Here is a 10,000-nt window from a genome sequence, read left to right as displayed (position 1 = left end):
CGTAATCTCTTGGTAAATAGGAAACGGCGAGCAACAAGCGACCTTTCCTGGTTATTCATCACGATTCGAGATCATGATCTTAAATGTAACTTGTTTATCAAGGCACCTTATATTTACATGTGACAGAGTAGTCAGGCGTGGAGGGAAGGGCGCCTGAAGTGTGTGGACAGTGTGAAGACCAGTGCCAAGAAATGCCGGGGTTTTGAAAGCCGGAGAAACTCGGTGATGGTAAACTGTTGACGGGAAAAGATTAATGGGAAACTTTTTGGTGGTGCAAGTCAGATGAAAAATCTTTAAAGGTGGAAAAAAATATGGGATATTTCCGTGATGGAAGAAAGATAAGGAGTTTGTCGTGGCTGGTGACTGGCGGCTGGTCAGTGTTGGTGTCTTCACTCCATGGAGAGAGTTCTGAAAGTTGATAAAATAAAGACACGTATAAAAAAAGCATAGAAGAATGAAAGCAGCGTTAGTTAAAGAGTGGAAGGTTTTCATCACATCACTGGGTCACTTCAGGCTGAAACACTAGCAAAGGCAAACAGTTACATCGAAAACAAACCACCAGCCAGGGACGCTCAGTGCAAACTGGATAACAGCCAATACCTGCCGTGAAATTACCTCGTGCCGCCGCCGCCCTTCACGCCACCACGCCTCAGGACGCACCATTATAATGTAAAAAAAAAAAAAAAAATGCAAATATGAATCCAAAGGGCTTTCAGATATACAAGTGTACGGACAGTGTTCTGTGTTGACGGAGAAAGGCGTGGAGAGTGACGGTGGGGAGAATATAGGTGTAGGATTTTTTTTTTTTTTTAAGCAACACTAGTTGCCTACATATTGTATTGTATCTGCACATGTTGTCGTTGCTGTTATTGCTGCTGCTGCTGATGATGATGATAGTGATAATGATAATGTAATATACTAAGGCTTCAGAGGCGGTGTTGCCTTTTTTTTTGGGGGGGGGGGGGGTTGGGTAGCGGATGCAGTAATGCAAACAGGTCTAGCAAACTGATGAATTGGCATTTACTTTGACAGAGTAGGTGTTGGTCGTGGTGTTTGTGGTGGTGGTGGTGGTGGCGGTGATGGCGGCAGCAACAATGATGGCCAAGGACAGAAAAAAAAAGGTTGCAAATTTGCTAGTGTGCGTCAGCGCTCGATAGCTAATCACAAGGAGCACTACAGGAGAACAAGAGGAAGGGAGAGAAGATGAATGAAGGAGAATCGAGGAGAAACAATGGGAAAGACTGGGAAGGGTTTAGCACTGTACCATAACAAGACTCAACACAGACGCCTTTGTTCGATACTGTTCAATCATTCACAATCTTAGACTGAAAAAAAAATAAAAAGTAAACGCACCGAAGAAAATACACATTAAAAAAATAAAGATGAAGCACACTATCTGAAGACCTGTATTATATTTATACCGATATACTATAAAAAAAAAAAAATCAAAGGATAAAGTACATTGATATGCTTTATGGCTAAACACAACCAACTCCCTCTTTAAGTGTATCGTAGTGAGAGAGAGAGAGAGAGAGAGAGAGAGAGAGAGAGAGAGAGAGAGAGAGAGAGAGAGAGAGAGAGAGAGAGAGAGAGAGAGAGAGAGAGAGAGAGAGAGAAAAGATACGGATTGACACTGAGCACAAGTGTCAAATTATCATCTTGGAGCAGGAAAGTGGTAATATCCTTGGAGAGTCCCGTATGAGATGAGATGAGAGGGAAGAGTGGCAGCAGACCATGAAGCAGCGAATATTGACAAGTGGCATTAATAAACACACACGTCTTGCTCTTCTTTCCCCTTCGCTTGATCGCGTTTGGCTCAACACTCGGGTCTTCCTTGGCTGTCTTCCTGTTGTTCCGTAGGTGTCTCTAATGATGAGGAAGGAAGTACACGCTACGACAAACAATGCTGGAAGTAGTAGTAATAGTACCAGTAGTAGTACTACTACTACTACTAGTAGTAGTAGTAGTAGCAATGATAATAATAATAGTAATAGTCTGGCTATATTTAATTTATCTGACTATATACCAGGCCGCATCACACTCTCTTAGGCCCTGCTGTAAACGAACAGTCTCGTAAACATAATAATAAAAATAATAATAATAATACTGATTATTATTATAATAATAATAAGAAGAAGAAGAATAAGAATAAGATGATGAAAAACAAAAGTAATGACGATAATATTGACTTTTTTTCATCCGGAGGCATATACCTCTTATAAGAAACAATTGACACACACAATAATTACAAAATATATTAACAATGGTAAGAGAAATCAATGTTATAGTAACGTACAACTCAATGAAAAAAATACTAATAATATTCTATATTAATATGAAAACCAATACTTTCAGAAGCACAGGTGCATTCTTATCAACCATCCTCTGGAAATTGTTAGAGATCATTCCCTTGCATTATATAATTACTCCACGTCCTTTATTATATATATAAAGTCAATCAATTATGAACCTCTCTCTCTCTCTCTCTCTCTCTCTCTCTCTCTCACATGGCGGAGGCTAAAGATAGTCAGGTTTACTGCACAGACATACTAGATTCGCATTTATAATCGTTGTGATGTTTTATTTCTGCTTATTTTGACAGTCTCTAGTGAAGTTATTGGAGTTTAAAATGGTATTGTCATCATTCTGGTGACAGTTTTATCAAGGAGTGAGAAAATACGTACACGAGCCTAACTAGCCATCTTAGTGAGAGATCGAAGCCTTTAACCCTTTAACTGCTATCTGGTACACCTTTTATGTGTGTGTGTGTCAGGGTACATGGTCTCAGTTTGTCAATGGAATGTGTTACGTGTGAGCATACACTGAACTCTAGGGGATGGACCATGAAGGGGTGTTGCTCACACTAACAATGGAAGGGTTAAAAGAAAAGAGACATTTTAACTGCTATTTAATATCTTAAAGTTAACCCTTAAATTAAGTAACAATACAAAATTGAAGATTATTTAAGTAAGTAAAAGTAAGTAACAAGGAGTGGCAATCTGAACTGAACTGAATAACTTAAAAGACTGGTTCAGTTAATAACTTAAGCCAAGTTAGTAAATGCATATAGATACAAATTACAAAAATAAACACCTTTACATATACATAATGGAAAATAAATATAAATGTGTTTATGTGTGTGTGTGTGTGTGTTTATGTGTGTGTGTGTGGGTGTGTAACACGGGTGTAACTCTTACCACCGCTCTCGAGTGTATATGAGGCTCCCAGCGTATGCCAAGGCGACCTCAGAGCTGTAGCGACCCTTGGAGGAGACTGAAGCTCGATGGAACTCCACCCCTCGTTATCGGCTTGGTAGCCTGCTAGAGGTCACGTATCCAGTATGCCTCAAGCTATACACGTGGCAGCGCCACGAGTTGAGAGGCAGGCACCTGGTTCCGTGGTAGAGTAGTCACGTGTGTGACATTCCCCCCTTCTTAGGATGACGCAGAAGGAATGACTGCGTCATTAGAGAAGTGAGGTGGTTCCTGTCCCGTGAAGACTGATTCCACCAGAACGTGTGTAGTCTGGGGCCCGGTAGATGGTTCTTCTGGCAGTGCTCGGCCCTCGGCTGACTCCATCGACCGGTTCACAAGGCACGACTGCATCCCCGGCAACAGGATCCTAGGGTCTTCAGGGTCGCGACGGGTAGTGATGCGAGGCGTAGTGGGAAGGCGAGACAAAGTGTCAGCAAGGCAGTTGTCCAGTCCCTTAATATGTTGCATTTCAATGTGGTAAGGCTGGAGCTTCACTAACTCCTATTATCACTTCACCTCTTACTAGTGGGCTATCAAGATGTACCTTAGCTAATGCAATGGGGAAGGGGTCATGGAAGTCTTTTAAATATACCTTTTCACCTGTGTAACACTGTTCAATACCAGGGGACTGCTGACTTCAGCACTAGGGACTGAGCTGAACAGGTGTCTCTGACAATCTTAACTGGGTGATCCTTGTTATCAATGCTGATGGTGCCTACAGACTTGAAAGGCTCAAATAAGTCTTTAGGTACAGGGAAGGAGGGAAGAGCTTGTATGGAAGCAACTGGCTTGGCAGGATATGTTTGAGCTACCTTGCACTTGGGATTAGGACAGTTCTTTATGAGGTGCCCCGGCTGTTTACAAAAAGCACAAAATAGAGGTGGTCCAGTACTACTGCCGGTCATTTTACCAACCCCTGAGTTACCTGAGTTTATCTTACCACTAGGAGTCTCGGTCAGCTTGTCTGAGGTTGCCTTGCGATTCACCAGGGAGAAAAGGTCCGCTAACTGAGCGGCTTTGAGAAGATCTGTTTCTTCTTTGTTGGTGATGTGTAACATTACTGAGTAAGGGAGCTTACGCATGAACTCTTCTAAGACTAAGAGATTTACTAATTCGTCGTACGTGGTTATCGCGGCTGACTTAAGCCAACGCTTGAGAGCCCTCAGTTTCTCTGAGGCAAACTCTAGATAGGTTTGTTGCGGAGTTTTGAACATTTTTCGAAAAGACTGACGGTATCCTTCTGTGGTGATGGAGTACGCCGCTAGGATGACCTGTTTGACACAGTCGTAATCCGTGTTGTTTTCGAGGCCGTTCAAAATAGTTAAAGCCTTTTGGCTGAGTTTGGGTTTAAGAAGCCAAGGCCAGTCTTCTCGGGGCAGTTCAAAATGTACTGCTGTGTCCTCGAACTGTCCAAAGAAAGTTTCGGGGTCTTTGTCAGAGAACTGAGGGAGTAGTGAGAGATATTTAGTTAACTTTTGTTTGAGGTCAGCTGTGGTGGTTGATCGAGATTTTAATTGTGTGAGTTGGGTCTCGTGGATTCTTTCTTTTTCTCTCTCCTCTCTTTCTTTTTCTCTCTCCTCTCTTTCTTTTTCCTCCTTTTCTTTTACATATGCCAGATCTCTTTCCGCTTTTTCATTTTGAAAAGCTAGTTCTTCTCGCCTTAGTTCTCTCTCTTCTCTCTCTCTTTCTCTTGCTGCCTCTCTCTCTTCTCTCTCTCTTTCTCTTGCTGCCTCTCTCTCTTCTCTTGCTGCCATTAGTTTCAGCTTTTCGAGTTCGAGCATTAAACTGGCGTCGTGCTGTGAAGCAGCACTAGTGGCTTCACCTCCAAGGTGAACTAGGATTTGAGTTCGGAGTTCTTCCTTCCGAATGTCAGACGGATATGAGAGATCAAACTGTCGGGCTATGTACTTTAAATCATCCTTTGTCACTTTGGCAGTTTGTAGCTCCGCCACAGAAGGATTACTGCAAAATGCGTCCAAGTTTAACTCATGCGACATGACTAATGAGCGTGAGGTCAATTGAACCAAATCAAGTGTGTCTGAGCCCTACACTGAAACCTGATCCAAGACCTAGGTTCGCCACCACGAGTCGGAAGGACCCTCGTGAACGACAGGTTCGAAACCACGAGTCGGAGGGAAATGAGTTGACCCGCGTGCATCGACAGAGACTCGTTTTTGAGTCTAGTTGAGTCAAGGTTAGCAACGCCTTAACTGTGCTTCTGAAGAGGCAACGAATCGAAGAAGTGTAGCGATAATCACTGCCCCAAAATGACTACCATAGAACTAACACTTAAGCACTTGTAATGGCTTGCCGTATTCGCTGCTTTCAAGCAAAGAGTGGAACGCAAGTTCCCAAGTTTTAAGGAGTCTCGGAGTTCGGGGTGAAGGTCACTACTAGGGGGAATCGAACCGACACTAAAGCAACACTGAGGAAATCAATTGTTAGGTTTTTAACGCTTTTATGACTAGACGCCGGTACCTCGCGTACTTTTAAAGCGGAAAAACGCAAACATTCACCAACAAAGAAATAAGCACAACTTCATATACTCTCGAGAGCAGGAAAGGAACTAGTGTAGTTATATGTATGTGTAAACATGTGTAATATCCCGGACAAGCCCCCAATTGTTACGTGTGAGCATACACTGAACTCTAGGGGATGGACCATGAAGGGGTGTTGCTCACACTAACAATGGAAGGGTTAAAAGAAAAGAGAAAAGGAGACATTTTAACTGCTATTTAATATCTTAAAGTTAACCCTTAAATTAAGTAACAATACAAAATTGAAGATTATTTAAGTAAGTAAAAGTAAGTAACAAGGAGTGGCAATCTGAACTGAACTGAATAACTTAAAAGACTGGTTCAGTTAATAACTTAAGCCAAGTTAGTAAATGCATATAGATACAAATTACAAAAATAAACACCTTTACATATACATAATAGAAAATAAATATAAATGTGTTTATGTGTGTGTAACACGGGTGTAACTCTTACCACCGCTCTCGAGTGTATATGAGGCTCCCAGCGTATGCCAAGGCGACCTCAGAGCTGTAGCGACCCTTGGAGGAGACTGAAGCTCGATGGAACTCCACCCCTCGTTATCGGCTTGGTAGCCTGCTAGAGGTCACGTATCCAGTATGCCTCAAGCTATACACGTGGCAGCGCCACAAGTTGAGAGGCAGGCACCTGGTTCCGTGGTAGAGTAGTCACGTGTGTGACAAATGAATGGAACAAGTTTTGATGTCGGCTTGACGTGGAGGAAAATTGTGTTAACTTAATTATATATATATATATATATATATATATATATATATATATATATATATATATATATATATATATATATATATATATATATATATATATATATATATATATATATATATATATATATATATATATATATATATATAATAAAGTAAGCACAATTTTTGTCCACGTGAAAAAATAAAATAAATGATAAACGACCCATTACAAAGCCTCATTACTTAAGCTCAGAAATCACAATGGACAGAAATGGTCTTTACGACGAGAGAGCGAGAGAGAGAGAGAGAGAGAGAGAGAGAGAGAGAGAGAGAGAGAGAGAGAGAGAGAGAGAGAGAGAGAGAGAGAGAGAGAGAGAGAGAGAAGGGGGGATGGGGAAGAAAACCATATGGGAAGGGATGAGGGAGGAATGGGGGTGAAAGTAGATGAGATGGTTGAGGGTGAGTGAATATCAGAGGGACAGGAGTGAGGAAGGAGAGGAAGAGTGAATGATGGAAGCATAAGAATAAAAGGATGAATGAGGGATGAGAGAGAGACTTGAGGAAACAATGGGAGTGAGTCAGGATGAATGGATGAGAGAGGGAGGGAAGCAGTACGTGAAGGATGAGGCTGAGAGGATAGCCGGCTAAATCCAGAGAGAGAGAGAGAGAGAGAGAGAGAGAGAGAGAGAGAGAGAGAGAGAGAGAGAGAGAGAGAGAGAGACAGACAGACAGACAGACAGGCAGACAGACAGACAGACAGACAGACAGGCAAGGGAGCAGGCAGTTACATAGACATTAAAAAGACAAAACTCAAAAATAAAGAAAAAAGAATTAAGAAAAAATGAAGAAAACTGCAGAAAAAAAAAAAAAACACACACACTTTACTGTGAGTCTCTCCATTGTAGGTTTTTAATACCAGACGGGAAAATAAGAAAGTTTTGATGTTGACGGTGTAACTTGGGAGATATTAGCTGTGATGGAAGGCGGGGCTCACTGCTGCCAGGACTCATGATGACGCACTAATACCTTGCAGGCGACAGGGGAAGAAATTAAATACCAAACAATCAAGCTTACAGGGAAAACATGTAATAGTGCAGGAGGACAATGTTGAAAAGAAGGAAAAATAAAGGAAAAAAGAAAATAATGAAAGATAGAGCAAGGATAAAACAAGAAAGGTACAGGAAGAAAAAGAACAAAACGAATACGAAAAAAATAAAAAAAAGAAACAAAGAAAAATAAGAAATATGAAAGAAAAAGAAAAAAAAGAAAGATTTGTGTTTTTAAGGTTACTTTTCCAGCGCGTGATGGAGAGAAAATAAAAATCCTGCAAAATTGGCAAAATATTTAGCACAAAGCTACTGTGGGAACTATTGATGTTGAGAAACAAACAAAAAAAAAAAAAAAATAGTTTCCCATAAAAAAAAAAAAAAAAAGTGAAAGTGTGGCGTATTCCGAGTGTTGGCCCAGGACTGGTACTCGTTGCGTCACCCTTACTGGGCCTCGGCATATAGAGGAGGATGGACAGTTCCTTTTTCCACCGTCTTTACGTTACCAATCACAGTTGACCGGCACCTCTTTAAGGCTTTCTAACCTAGGAGCGAGCAATCGTCTCAAAAAAGTTCCAGCTGTCACCAGGATTCGAACCCGATACTTCCTACATTGTAGTCAGACACGCTACCGACCGAGCTACCGCGGTCCAGGTATCTTGCTTATACTAAGGCCTGCAGAGAGAGAGAGAGAGAGAGAGAGAGAGAGAGAGAGAGAGAGAGAGAGAGAGAGAAGACTTAAACAGAGGAACCAACTTTGAATTTATACAAGAGAAAGTCACTGTGGAAAATAATAAAAGGTAGAGCGATTAAAGAGAGGAAGAATTAATTGTTTCTTGCATTACTGAGATTACTAAGATTCATTTCGCTGGATTAACAAAGAAAAAAAAGTAAGAAAACTCGCTGCGGGAATGACGTATGGCGATTAAAAAATGGAAAAAAAAAATGTTTCCTACACTATTGTTACAACTATGAAATTTACCCTGCATTGAAAAAAAAAAAAAAATAAATAAAATAAGAAATAAAACAGAAACCCATTGCGGAAATAACAGATAGGACAGGAAAAAAATGAATAAATAAATGTTTGCTGCACTACTGTTACAGCTAAGATTCTTTCCCATGCATTACAAAAAAAAAAAAAAAAAAGGAAAAGGAAATCCACTACGGAAATAACACATACGGCGATTAACGAATGAAGAAAAAAATAAATGCCTCCTGCATTGCTGTGATTAATAACAGTCTTTTTTATGGCATTAAAAACAAATAAATTAATCAAACCATACAATATACACAAATAGGCCGCTGCGGAAACATCCATTCAACAATTACAGGAAAAAAAAAAAAAAAGTAAAAGTTCCCACAATCTCTTACAACCAAGACTTTTTTTTTTCCCCCAGATTATCACATTTTCCGTCAGGGATCTGAGGGGGCGGCGGAGCGTCATGAGGGGCGCCGCGCCAGCCATTACGCTCCCCCAAGGACTCAGCACAGAGGCAAGGGGAGGGAGCACTCGTATATTATTAGCGCCGCGGGGGATGAACGCTTCACTCATGCTTAATTAACACGCTTCCCGCTCAGGAGAAGACGAGAACCACCTGGACTGCTAAAGGGAGGGAAGTAAGAGCTCCTGTGAGTTATCAGGTGAGCAAAGACGCCATTTCAGCTTTGCAGGTAAACTCGCGAATCAGCAGAACTAATAATGTTGAGAAAGGCAGCAGTTCCATGCCATTCAGGTGTGCAATGAGATCGGGGCATTTTCCTCTGGTTAAGGAAGGTGGCATTTCAACTTTCCAGGTTGTTCATTCAGTTCTCAGACACGAGAGACAAGGTGACTTGTGAACTGAAGAAAGACAACTCCTATGTTACTTAGGTGACCAATTTAAATAGAGCGCTTTTCTCGTGAACAAAAGTGGTATTTCAACTTTCTAGATATCTAAGTAATCAATTATTTTTTTTTTTCAGATAAACACGAGAAACAAAACGATTAATGAACTGGAGAAAAACAAAAGTTCCATATTGCTAAGGTGGGCAATGTGAAAAAGCTATCAGCTATTTTCTCAGGTGAACAAAGATGGCATTTCAATTTCCCAGGTGAACAAATTGAACCACGAGGAACATCGTAACTAATAAACTGGAGACAGGCAGAATATCTAAACCACTCAGGTGAACAATATGAACCAATCACAAGATACTTTTCAGGTGAACAAAGATGACATTTCAACTTTCCAGGTTAATAAATATATTCCTAATTATGCTTTTTCATCTTTCTGCGTCTTATATATAACAGAGGAACATCAAGACACCTAAAGAGTTAACTAAACTGACCAGCCTATTCTGTCCGCCTCTCTAATGCAGGAGTTAACCAGTATTCTCAGTCATTCATCCCTTTCTCTGGTAAACTCTGGAACTCCCTGCCTGCTTCTGTATTTCCACCTTCCTCTGACTCGAATTCCTTCAAG

The sequence above is a fragment of the Scylla paramamosain genome, unplaced genomic scaffold, assembly GCF_035594125.1.
Source record: "Scylla paramamosain isolate STU-SP2022 unplaced genomic scaffold, ASM3559412v1 Contig10, whole genome shotgun sequence".
Classification (NCBI taxonomy): domain Eukaryota; kingdom Metazoa; phylum Arthropoda; class Malacostraca; order Decapoda; family Portunidae; genus Scylla; species Scylla paramamosain.
The sequence above is the reverse complement of the archived record's forward strand: the minus strand, read 5'-3'. Positions refer to the sequence as shown.